We start from the raw sequence: 12318 nt of genomic DNA, 5'->3' as shown, positions 1-12318 counted from the left end.
CCATGCGTTCTATGCCAGCTGGTGGTCAGCCCCTAGCGATTAGGCCATTTCAGAGGATCCAAATTGACTTTACAGACTTACCCCCAGTACAGAGATGGAAGTATCTGCTAGTAATAGTAGACCATTTCACTCACTGGGTAGAGGCTTTCCCAACCGCCAAAGCCGATGCACCAACCGTGGCCCGTCTATTGTTAGAGAACATAATCCCGAGATATGGCATGATGGAATCTATAGACTCAGACTGCGGGACACATTTTGTTTCTAGGCTACACCATTTGATCTGTACTGCCCTGGGTATCCAATGGAAATTCCATGCACCCTGGCATCCCCAGAGTTCAGGTCGAGTGGAGAGAATGAATGGCACACTCAAGACCCAATTGACTAAGCTGATGTTAGAAACTAAGTTACCATGGCCAAAGTGCCTGCCCATTGCCCTATTGAGGATACGAACAGCACCTCGCCGGGATATCGGGGTCTCCCCCTATGAGATGCTGTTCGGATTACCGTATTGGAGTAAGGTTGATGGGTGTCCCACTCTACAAGGGGGAGATGTATTTGTCAGAGACTATTTACTGGCCTTATCCCGTTCTTTTGCAGAACTCCGGAGGAAGGGTCTCCTGGCTCAAACTCCGCCGCTCGACTTCCTCTTACATAAGGTGGAGCCCGGAGATTGGGTACTTGTAAAGACCTGGAGGGCCGAAAAGCTCCAGCCGCAGTGGGAAGGACCGTTCCTGGTCCTGTTAACAACTGAAGCCGCTGTTCGGACGAAAGAAAAAGGGTGGGCACACGCATCGAGGATAAAGGGGCCTGTTCCGCCAGAAGGAGAGAGCACTTGGACATGCGGGCCAGGGGACAAGCCATTGGTGGTAAAGCTGAAAAGACAGCGACAATGAACTCTACCTGGACTGTATTGGTGGGGATATTGATCAGTTTACTCCTGTATGTGGGGGAGGGCGAGGGGAGATGTGACAAATGTCGGACTACGGTGAGGCTTGGGAGTCAGATCTACACGGGATCATTTGTGTCTCACTCCCATGTGAACGATTGGTGTTACGATGTGAATGCACGGCAAGAATGTTGGGAGGGTGGAAAACCCTATTATCAAGTGTATAATAAAGGGTACGGTGGCAAAGTCCGTGGGTGCCCTAAAAATGACCGCTGGGTGTGTGTTAACAAAGATGGGCAGCGGGGCCTACCCTCCGTGTTGCTCAGAGAGCAGATTGACAGAGTCAAGGAGACCAGAGTTCAGAACACTGAACGGGAGTTAGAGAAAGAGAACGACCGTCAGAGAACGGTCATTGTCTCTAAAGTGCCATCTATATACAAAGAGGTCGAAGAGCAGATTGAGCTCCCTGATGTAACACAAAACCTGTTTATTGATCTCACCTCTAGGATTGCCACTGTTTTAAATGTTAGCAATTGCTGGGTTTGTGGGGGGCCACATATGTCAGAACAATGGCCGTGGACTGGGCAAAGCTTAGACATATGGGAATTGCTTCAATACAATTGGACACATGTCAACGAAAGGAAAAGCCAGGGGTGGAGACTGACAAATAGCCCTGAGGGCCAGTTATGTGTTGAAGGCAAGGGGACCGTGGAGGTAGGAATTAGTCCCTGTCAGAGTGTATTGAATGCCACCACACAAGTATGGTGGCCTGAGAGTATTGCTTGGTACATTGCAAACCGAGATCGTCAAAATTGCATTCGGTTACGTTCTGATTCCTCCTCTTACGAGCTAAGTGCTGACCCTTCCGATGGCATGAAAAGAGTGTGGAGCGGTGGTTGTCAGGGGAATCAATGCTGGAATAATCCTGTCCAGACTCTGCCACGGGGCCAACAATCCGAATACTGGAATTGCAGTGGTCCTGGTCCTTATGAGGGCGTCCCTGGGGTAAAGGAGTTGTGGGATGCCGTTGTGAGGCAGGGAGGGCCTGCTCCAGATGGCCTATTTTGGATATGCGGTAATCAGGCATATTCCAAACTGCCGATGGGATGGTCTGGAGTATGCTTCCTGGGTCGAATAAGACCTGAATTCTTCCTATTACCCCGGGAGGAAGGCGATGATTTGGGAGTTAAACTCTTTGACTCCCTGCGTAGGTCGCCAAGGGATATCCAAGTCGGTGATTGGGGGGATGAGTGGCCACCGGCCCGTATTATTGAATACTACGGGCCTGCTACGTGGGCACAGGATGGATCATGGGGATACCGTACTCCTATCTATATGTTAAACCGAATTATCAGGCTCCAAGCAGTCGTAGAGGTCATTACTAATCAGACCGCCCTGGCCCTGGAGTTGCTGGCTAAGCAGCAGGATCAGATGAGGGCTGCTATATACCAAAACCGGCTTGCCTTGGATTATCTGTTGGCCTCGGAAGGGGGCGTGTGCGGGAAGTTTAACCTGACTAACTGCTGTCTGAAAATTGACGATAATGGTAAAGCGGTTTTGAAGATTTCCGATGAAATTCGGAAACTGGCCCATGTGCCGGTTCAATCCTGGCGCCCTCTTGGTGGCATCGGATGGTGGGATGGTCTCCTAGGTGGTAGTTGGTGGCGCACGGCGTTACTGGTGGCTGGAGGGGGCGTAATGCTTCTACTCATCTTACCCTGCCTGATCCCCTGTGTTCAATCTTTAATCCAGAAAAATATTTCCCAACTCCAGGCAGTGGCGGTACCCCAACATGGAACACAGGAACGTAAGGTGCTGTTGCTGCGAAAGACCAAGGATTTCCCGGGCCCCTGATGGGAGAACGCTTATCTTTGTCATGCACATCTTAAAAACAGAAAGGGTGGAATTGTGAGAGACGATTTCGGTACAAATAGTTAAGATGTGCATGACCTCAGAGTCTAAGGGGAATAGAGCCGTGGGGGTAGGTAAAACATGCTTCTCTATAATAATGGACGAGACATCTGCTGCTACAGAGTAGAAAAACAAGTCCTTGATTGATAAGACCACTAACTCTGACAGAGAAGAATAAGTCCTTGACTGATAAGACTACGGGGTAGAAAAACAACTCGGGAAACTGTTGCAGACTTTGTGAGAATGTGAACCTCGTGACTCTTTAGAGCTATAGAGGGGAGGGACTTGTACTGTATTTAATCAGAAACATTGTTAGCCTGGCGCGCCTTTTTTTTCAAGGATGCCCAACTCTGCAGACTTGTTAATAAAACTTTGTTTTCCTGAATTTGTCTAGAGCGATTATTGAGAAGCGATTTTCGTTTCTAACACGGAGTCTGCTTAGCTTCCGAGATCAGACGAGATCAGGCGTTTTCAGACTAGTATGGCCGTAGGCGCTGGCCCCTGCCTTTTCTCCCTACTTCAAGGCGTGCTGGCCAGTCACATTTTCTTTCTTGCTCTTTCTCTTAATCCCCTTTGGCTTTTTTTTCTCTTTTCTCTTTGCTCTTCCTCCTCCGTGCGTGCTTCCCTCCCTCCGTCCCTCCAGCTGCCTTTCAGCCAGCCCTTGCCCACCAGGCTCCTGTAGTCTCCCACATCCCCACACAGGCCAACTGCAAGCCCTCCCCCTGCTTCATCGGGCCGCAGCCTGCATTCTCTCATCCTTCCACACTCCTCCACCCCTCCATTTCGGAATGCCGGGCACTGACCAGTGGGGTACCGCACGGATCAGTACTGGGACCGCAGCTTTTTACAATCTATCTTCAGGATATACAAGATGGTATTAGCAATAACATTCGCAAATTTCATCAGCTGGGTGGCAGGGTGAAATGTGATGAGGATGTTAGGAGATTACAGGGTGACCTGGACAAGTTAGGTGAGTGCTCAGATGCATGGCAGATGCACTTTCACGTGGATAAATGGATCCTTATCCACTTTGGTGGCAAGAACAGGAAGGCAGATTACCACCTAAGTGGAATCAATTTAGGTAAAGGGGCAGTACAGAGAGATCTGGGGGTTCTTGTACACCACTCAATGAAGGTAAGCATGCAGGTACAGCAGGTAGTGAAGAAGGCTAATAGCATGCTGGCCTTCATAACAAGAGGGATTGAGTATAGAAGCAAAGAGGATCTTCTGCAGCTGTACAGGGCCCTGGTGAGACCACACCTGGAGTACTGTGTGCAGTTCTGGTCTCCAAATTTGAGGAGAGACATTCTGGCTATTGAGGGAATGCAGCGTAGGTTCACGAGGTCAATTCCTGGAATGGCGGGATTACCTTACACTGAAAGACTGGAGCGACTGGGCTTGTGTACCCTTGAGTTTAGAAGACTGAGAGGGGATCTGGTTGAGACATATAAGATGATCAAAGGATTGGACACTCTGGCGGCAGGCAACATGTTTCCGCTGTGGGGTGAGTGCCGAAACAGAGGACACAGCTTAAAAATACGGGGTAGACCATTTAGGACAGAGATGAGGAGAAACTTCTTCACCCAGAGAGTGGTGGCTGTGTGGAATGCTCTGCCCCAGAGGGCAGTGGAGGCCCAGTCTCTGGATTCATTTAAGAAAGAGTTGGATAGAGCTCTCAAGGATAGTGGAATCAAGGGTTATGGAGATAAGGCAGGAACAGGATACTGATTAAGGATGATCAGCCATGATCATATTGAATGGTGGTGCAGGCTGGAAGGGCAGAATGGCCAACTCCTGCACCTATTGTCTATTGTCCGCCTTTCCTGACTGCCACCCGCAGACAGCGTGCAGCCCCAATCCCTTTCTTTCCGCCTTTCTTGCTGATTTTGGCAGCGCTCCGCTCTCCTCCCCTCCGTGTCTCGTGCATGCAGGAGACTGATGCCAGGCACAGCAGCAGCAGCAAAAATAACCTGCCGCTCCATTGCCTGGCACAAGACAAGTGCAGAGGGGTGACTTGAGCAGCCACTGCTGGCGGAAAAAGCCTACTGCACCTGGTATTCCCAGGCGGTCTCCCATCCAAGTACTAACCAGGCCTGAGTCTGCTTAGCTTCCGAGATCAGACGAGATCGGGCGTTTTCAGACTAGTATGGCCGTAGGTGCTGGCACCTGCCTTTTCTCCCTACTTCAAGGCGTGCTGGCCAGCCACATTTTCTTTCTTGCTCTTTCTCTTTATCCCCTTTGGCTTTTTTTTCTCTTTTCTCTTTGCTCTTCCTCCTCCGTGCGTGCTTCCCTCCCTCCGTCCCTCCAGCTGCCTTTCAGCCAGCCCTTGCCCACCAGGCTCCTGTAGTCTCCCACATCCCCACACAGGCCAACTGCAAGCCCTCCCCCTGCTTCATAGGGCCGCAGCCTGCATTCTCTCATCCTTCCACACTCCTCCACCCCTCCATTTTGGAATGCCAAGCACTGACCAGTGGGGTACCGCACGGATCAGTACTGGGACCGCAGCTTTTTACAATCTATCTTCAGGATATACAAGATGGTATTAGCAATAACATTCGCAAATTTCATCAGCTGGGTGGCAGGGTGAAATGTGATGAGGATGTTAGGAGATTACAGGGTGACCTGGACAAGTTAGGTGAGTGCTCAGATGCATGGCAGATGCACTTTCACGTGGATAAATGGATCCTTATCCACTTTGGTGGCAAGAACAGGAAGGCAGATTACCACCTAAGTGGAATCAATTTAGGTAAAGGGGCAGTACAGAGAGATCTGGGGGTTCTTGTACACCACTCAATGAAGGTAAGCATGCAGGTACAGCAGGTAGTGAAGAAGGCTAATAGCATGCTGGCCTTCATAACAAGAGGGATTGAGTATAGAAGCAAAGAGGTCCTTCTGCAGCTGTACAGGGCCCTGGTGAGACCACACCTGGAGTACTGTGTGCAGTTCTGGTCTCCAAATTTGAGGAGAGACATTCTGGCTATTGAGGGAATGCAGCGTAGGTTCACGAGGTCAATTCCTGGAATGGCGGGATTACCTTACACTGAAAGACTGGAGCGACTGGGCTTGTGTACCCTTGAGTTTAGAAGACTGAGAGGGGATCTGGTTGAGACATATAAGATGATCAAAGGATTGGACACTCTGGCGGCAGGCAACATGTTTCCGCTGCGGGGTGAGTGCCGAAACAGAGGACACAGCTTAAAAATACGGGGTAGACCATTTAGGACAGAGATGAGGAGAAACTTCTTCACCCAGAGAGTGGTGGCTGTGTGGAATGCTCTGCCCCAGAGGGCAGTGGAGGCCCAGTCTCTGGATTCATTTAAGAAAGAGTTGGATAGAGCTCTCAAGGATAGTGGAATCAAGGGTTATGGAGATAAGGCAGGAACAGGATACTGATTAAGGATGATCAGCCATGATCATATTGAATGGTGGTGCAGGCTGGAAGGGCAGAATGGCCAACTCCTGCACCTATTGTCTATTGTCCGCCTTTCCTGACTGCCACCCGCAGACAGCGTGCAGCCCCAATCCCTTTCTTTCCGCCTTTCTTGCTGATTTTGGCAGCGCTCCGCTCTCCTCCCCTCCGTGTCTCGTGCCTGCAGGAGACTGATGCCAGGCACAGCAGCAGCAGCAAAAATAACCTGCCGCTCCATTGCCTGGCACAAGACAAGTGCAGAGGGGTGACTTGAGCAGCCACTGCTGGCGGAAAAAGCCTACTGCACCTGGTATTCCCAGGCGGTCTCCCATCCAAGTACTAACCAGGCCTGAGTCTGCTTTGCTTCCGAGATCAGACGAGATCGGGCGTTTTCAGACTAGTATGGCCGTAGGCGCTGGCCCCTGCCTTTTCTCCCTACTTCAAAGCGTGCTGGCCAGCCACATTTTCTTTCTTGCTCTTTCTCTTTATCCCCTTTGGCTTTTTTTTCTCTTTTCTCTTTGCTCTTCCTCCTCCGTGCGTGCTTCCCTCCCTCCGTCCCTCCAGCTGCCTTTCAGGCCAGCCCTTGCCCACCAGGCTCCTGTAGTCTCCCACATCCCCACACAGGCCAACTGCAAGCCCTCCCCCTGCTTCATAGGGCCGCAGCCTGCATTCTCTCATCCTTCCACACTCCTCCACCCCTCCATTTCGGAATGCCGGGCACTGACCAGTGGGGTACCGCACGGATCAGTACTGGGACCGCAGCTTTTTACAATCTATCTTCAGGATATACAAGATGGTATTAGCAATAACATTCGCAAATTTCATCAGCTGGGTGGCAGGGTGAAATGTGATGAGGATGTTAGGAGATTACAGGGTGACCTGGACAAGTTAGGTGAGTGCTCAGATGCATGGCAGATGCACTTTCACGTGGATAAATGGATCCTTATCCACTTTGGTGGCAAGAACAGGAAGGCAGATTACCACCTAAGTGGAATCAATTTAGGTAAAGGGGCAGTACAGAGAGATCTGGGGGTTCTTGTACACCACTCAATGAAGGTAAGCATGCAGGTACAGCAGGTAGTGAAGAAGGCTAATAGCATGCTGGCCTTCATAACAAGAGGGATTGAGTATAGAAGCAAAGAGGTCCTTCTGCAGCTGTACAGGGCCCTGGTGAGACCACACCTGGAGTACTGTGTGCAGTTCTGGTCTCCAAATTTGAGGAGAGACATTCTGGCTATTGAGGGAATGCAGCGTAGGTTCACGAGGTCAATTCCTGGAATGGCGGGATTACCTTACACTGAAAGACTGGAGCGACTGGGCTTGTGTACCCTTGAGTTTAGAAGACTGAGAGGGGATCTGGTTGAGACATATAAGATGATCAAAGGATTGGACACTCTGGCGGCAGGCAACATGTTTCCGCTGCGGGGTGAGTGCCGAAACAGAGGACACAGCTTAAAAATACGGGGTAGACCATTTAGGACAGAGATGAGGAGAAACTTCTTCACCCAGAGAGTGGTGGCTGTGTGGAATGCTCTGCCCCAGAGGGCAGTGGAGGCCCAGTCTCTGGATTCATTTAAGAAAGAGTTGGATAGAGCTCTCAAGGATAGTGGAATCAAGGGTTATGGAGATAAGGCAGGAACAGGATACTGATTAAGGATGATCAGCCATGATCATATTGAATGGTGGTGCAGGCTGGAAGGGCAGAATGGCCAACTCCTGCACCTATTGTCTATTGTCCGCCTTTCCTGACTGCCACCCGCAGACAGCGTGCAGCCCCAATCCCTTTCTTTCCGCCTTTCTTGCTGATTTTGGCAGCGCTCCGCTCTCCTCCCCTCCGTGTCTCGTGCCTGCAGGAGACTGATGCCAGGCACAGCAGCAGCAGCAGCAAAAATAACCTGCCGCTCCATTGCCTGGCACAAGACAAGTGCAGAGGGGTGACTTGAGCAGCCACTGCTGGTGGAAAAAGCCTACTGCACCTGGTATTCCCAGGCGGTCTCCCATCCAAGTACTAACCAGGCCTGAGTCTGCTTAGCTTCCGAGATCAGACGAGATCGGGCGTTTTCAGACTAGTATGGCCGTAGGCGCTGGCCCCTGCCTTTTCTCCCTACTTCAAGGCGTGCTGGCCAGCCACATTTTCTTTCTTGCTCTTTCTCTTTATCCCCTTTGGCTTTTTTTTCTCTTTTCTCTTTGCTCTTCCTCCTCCGTGCGTGCTTCCCTCCCTCCGTCCCTCCAGCTGCCTTTCAGCCAGCCCTTGCCCACCAGGCTCCTGTAGTCTCCCACATCCCCACACAGGCCAACTGCAAGCCCTCCCCCTGCTTCATAGGGCCGCAGCCTGCATTCTCTCATCCTTCCACACTCCTCCACCCCTCCATTTCGGAATGCCGGGCACTGACCAGTGGGGTACCGCACGGATCAGTACTGGGACCGCAGCTTTTTACAATCTATCTTCAGGATATACAAGATGGTATTAGCAATAACATTCGCAAATTTCATCAGCTGGGTGGCAGGGTGAAATGTGATGAGGATGTTAGGAGATTACAGGGTGACCTGGACAAGTTAGGTGAGTGCTCAGATGCATGGCAGATGCACTTTCACGTGGATAACTGGATCCTTATCCACTTTGGTGGCAAGAACAGGAAGGCAGATTACCACCTAAGTGGAATCAATTTAGGTAAAGGGGCAGTACAGAGAGATCTGGGGGTTCTTGTACACCACTCAATGAAGGTAAGCATGCAGGTACAGCAGGTAGTGAAGAAGGCTAATAGCATGCTGGCCTTCATAACAAGAGGGATTGAGTATAGAAGCAAAGAGGTCCTTCTGCAGCTGTACAGGGCCCTGGTGAGACCACACCTGGAGTACTGTGTGCAGTTCTGGTCTCCAAATTTGAGGAGAGACATTCTGGCTATTGAGGGAATGCAGCGTAGGTTCACGAGGTCAATTCCTGGAATGGCGGGATTACCTTACACTGAAAGACTGGAGCGACTGGGCTTGTGTACCCTTGAGTTTAGAAGACTGAGAGGGGATCTGGTTGAGACATATAAGATGATCAAAGGATTGGACACTCTGGCGGCAGGCAACATGTTTCCGCTGCGGGGTGAGTGCCGAAACAGAGGACACAGCTTAAAAATACGGGGTAGACCATTTAGGACAGAGATGAGGAGAAACTTCTTCACCCAGAGAGTGGTGGCTGTGTGGAATGCTCTGCCCCAGAGGGCAGTGGAGGCCCAGTCTCTGGATTCATTTAAGAAAGAGTTGGATAGAGTTCTCAAGGATAGTGGAATCAAGGGTTATGGAGATAAGGCAGGAACAGGATACTGATTAAGGATGATCAGCCATGATCATATTGAATGGTGGTGCAGGCTGGAAGGGCAGAATGGCCAACTCCTGCACCTATTGTCTATTGTCCGCCTTTCCTGACTGCCACCCGCAGACAGCGTGCAGCCCCAATCCCTTTCTTTCCGCCTTTCTTGCTGATTTTGGCAGCGCTCCGCTCTCCTCCCCTCCGTGTCTCGTGCCTGCAGGAGACTGATGCCAGGCACAGCAGCAGCAGCAGCAAAAATAACCTGCCGCTCCATTGCCTGGCACAAGACAAGTAGAGAGGGGTGACTTGAGCAGCCACTGCTGGCGGAAAAAGCCTACTGCACCTGGTATTCCCAGGCGGTCTCCCATCCAAGTACTAACCAGGCCTGACTCTGCTTAGCTTTCGAGATCAGACGAGATCGGGCGTTTTCAGACTAGTATGGCCGTAGGCGCTGGCCCCTGCCTTTTCTCCCTACTTCAAGGCGTGCTGGCCAGCCACATTTTCTTTCTTGCTCTTTCTCTTTATCCCCTTTGGCTTTTTTTTCTCTTTTCTCTTTGCTCTTCCTCCTCCGTGCGTGCTTCCCTCCCTCCGTCCCTCCAGCTGCCTTTCAGCCAGCCCTTGCCCACCAGGCTCCTGTAGTCTCCCACATCCCCACACAGGCCAACTGCAAGCCCTCCCCCTGCTTCATAGGGCCGCAGCCTGCATTCTCTCATCCTTCCACACTCCTCCACCCCTCCATTTCGGAATGCCAGGCACTGACCAGTGGGGTACCGCACGGATCAGTACTGGGACCGCAGCTTTTTACAATCTATCTTCAGGATATACAAGATGGTATTAGCAATAACATTCGCAAATTTCATCAGCTGGGTGGCAGGGTGAAATGTGATGAGGATGTTAGGAGATTACAGGGTGACCTGGACAAGTTAGGTGAGTGCTCAGATGCATGGCAGATGCACTTTCACGTGGATAAATGGATCCTTATCCACTTTGGTGGCAAGAACAGGAAGGCAGATTACCACCTAAGTGGAATCAATTTAGGTAAAGGGGCAGTACAGAGAGATCTGGGGGTTCTTGTACACCACTCAATGAAGGTAAGCATGCAGGTACAGCAGGTAGTGAAGAAGGCTAATAGCATGCTGGCCTTCATAACAAGAGGGATTGAGTATAGAAGCAAAGAGGTCCTTCTGCAGCTGTACAGGGCCCTGGTGAGACCACACCTGGAGTACTGTGTGCAGTTCTGGTCTCCAAATTTGAGGAGAGACATTCTGGCTATTGAGGGAATGCAGCGTAGGTTCACGAGGTCAATTCCTGGAATGGCGGGATTACCTTACACTGAAAGACTGGAGCGACTGGGCTTGTGTACCCTTGAGTTTAGAAGACTGAGAGGGGATCTGGTTGAGACATATAAGATGATCAAAGGATTGGACACTCTGGCGGCAGGCAACATGTTTCCGCTGCGGGGTGAGTGCCGAAACAGAGGACACAGCTTAAAAATACGGGGTAGACCATTTAGGACAGAGATGAGGAGAAACTTCTTCACCCAGAGAGTGGTGGCTGTGTGGAATGCTCTGCCCCAGAGGGCAGTGGAGGCCCAGTCTCTGGATTCATTTAAGAAAGAGTTGGATAGAGCTCTCAAGGACAGTGGAATCAAGGGTTATGGAGATAAGGCAGGAACAGGATACTGATTAAGGATGATCAGCCATGATCATATTGAATGGTGGTGCAGGCTGGAAGGGCAGAATGGCCAACTCCTGCACCTATTGTCTATTGTCCGCCTTTCCTGACTGCCACCCGCAGACAGCGTGCAGCCCCAATCCCTTTCTTTCCGCCTTTCTTGCTGATTTTGGCAGCGCTCCGCTCTCCTCCCCTCCGTGTCTCGTGCCTGCAGGAGACTGATGCCAGGCACAGCAGCAGCAGCAGCAAAAATAACCTGCCGCTCCATTGCCTGGCACAAGACAAGTGCAGAGGGGTGACTTGAGCAGCCACTGCTGGCGGAAAAAGCCTACTGCACCTGGTATTCCCAGGCGGTCTCCCATCCAAGTACTAACCAGGCCTGAGTCTGCTTAGCTTCCGAGATCAGACGAGATCGGGCGTTTTCAGACTAGTATGGCCGTAGGCGCTGGCCCCTGCCTTTTCTCCCTACTTCAAGGCGTGCTGGCCAGCCACATTTTCTTTCTTGCTCTTTCTCTTTATCCCCTTTGGCTTTTTTTTCTCTTTTCTCTTTGCTCTTCCTCCTCCGTGCGTGCTTCCCTCCCTCCGTCCCTCCAGCTGCCTTTCAGCCAGCCCTTGCCCACCAGGCTCCTGTAGTCTCCCACATCCCCACACAGGCCAACTGCAAGCCCTCCCCCTGCTTCATAGGGCCGCAGCCTGCATTCTCTCATCCTTCCACACTCCTCCACCCCTCCATTTCGGAATGCCAGGCACTGACCAGTGGGGTACCGCACGGATCAGTACTGGGACCGCAGCTTTTTACAATCTATCTTCAGGATATACAAGATGGTATTAGCAATAACATTCGCAAATTTCATCAGCTGGGTGGCAGGGTGAAATGTGATGAGGATGTTAGGAGATTACAGGGTGACCTGGACAAGTTAGGTGAGTGCTCAGATGCATGGCAGATGCACTTTCACGTGGATAAATGGATCCTTATCCACTTTGGTGGCAAGAACAGGAAGGCAGATTACCACCTAAGTGGAATCAATTTAGGTAAAGGGGCAGTACAGAGAGATCTGGGGGTTCTTGTACACCACTCAATGAAGGTAAGCATGCAGGTACAGCAGGTAGTGAAGAAGGCTAATAGCATGCTGGCCT

The 12318-nt window shown here is 51.1% G+C and overlaps 5 non-coding genes across 5 annotated transcripts; all 5 read right to left on the bottom strand.

Annotated features, from left to right (window-relative positions):
• Positions 1-4836: 4836 nt before the first annotated feature.
• On the bottom strand, positions 4837-4955 carry LOC148150888 (5S ribosomal RNA). The gene has a single exon (XR_015755363.1). It is a non-coding gene; the product is annotated as a 5S ribosomal RNA (ribosomal RNA).
• A 1546-nt stretch (positions 4956-6501) lies between these two features.
• Positions 6502-6620, bottom strand: LOC148150887 (5S ribosomal RNA). Its single transcript, XR_015756758.1, has one exon. It is a non-coding gene; the product is annotated as a 5S ribosomal RNA (ribosomal RNA).
• A 1550-nt stretch (positions 6621-8170) lies between these two features.
• Positions 8171-8289, bottom strand: LOC148150886 (5S ribosomal RNA). The gene has a single exon (XR_015756365.1). It is a non-coding gene; the product is annotated as a 5S ribosomal RNA (ribosomal RNA).
• A 1549-nt stretch (positions 8290-9838) lies between these two features.
• Positions 9839-9957, bottom strand: LOC148150885 (5S ribosomal RNA). Its single transcript, XR_015756308.1, has one exon. It is a non-coding gene; the product is annotated as a 5S ribosomal RNA (ribosomal RNA).
• A 1549-nt stretch (positions 9958-11506) lies between these two features.
• On the bottom strand, positions 11507-11625 carry LOC148150884 (5S ribosomal RNA). The gene has a single exon (XR_015756364.1). It is a non-coding gene; the product is annotated as a 5S ribosomal RNA (ribosomal RNA).
• Positions 11626-12318: the final 693 nt, after the last annotated feature.

The sequence above is a fragment of the Chiloscyllium plagiosum genome, unplaced genomic scaffold, assembly GCF_037043375.1.
Source record: "Chiloscyllium plagiosum isolate Xiang-an unplaced genomic scaffold, Cpla_swu_hap1 HiC_scaffold_3, whole genome shotgun sequence".
Classification (NCBI taxonomy): Eukaryota; Metazoa; Chordata; class Chondrichthyes; order Orectolobiformes; family Hemiscylliidae; genus Chiloscyllium; species Chiloscyllium plagiosum.
The sequence above is the reverse complement of the archived record's forward strand: the minus strand, read 5'-3'. Positions and strand labels throughout refer to the sequence as shown.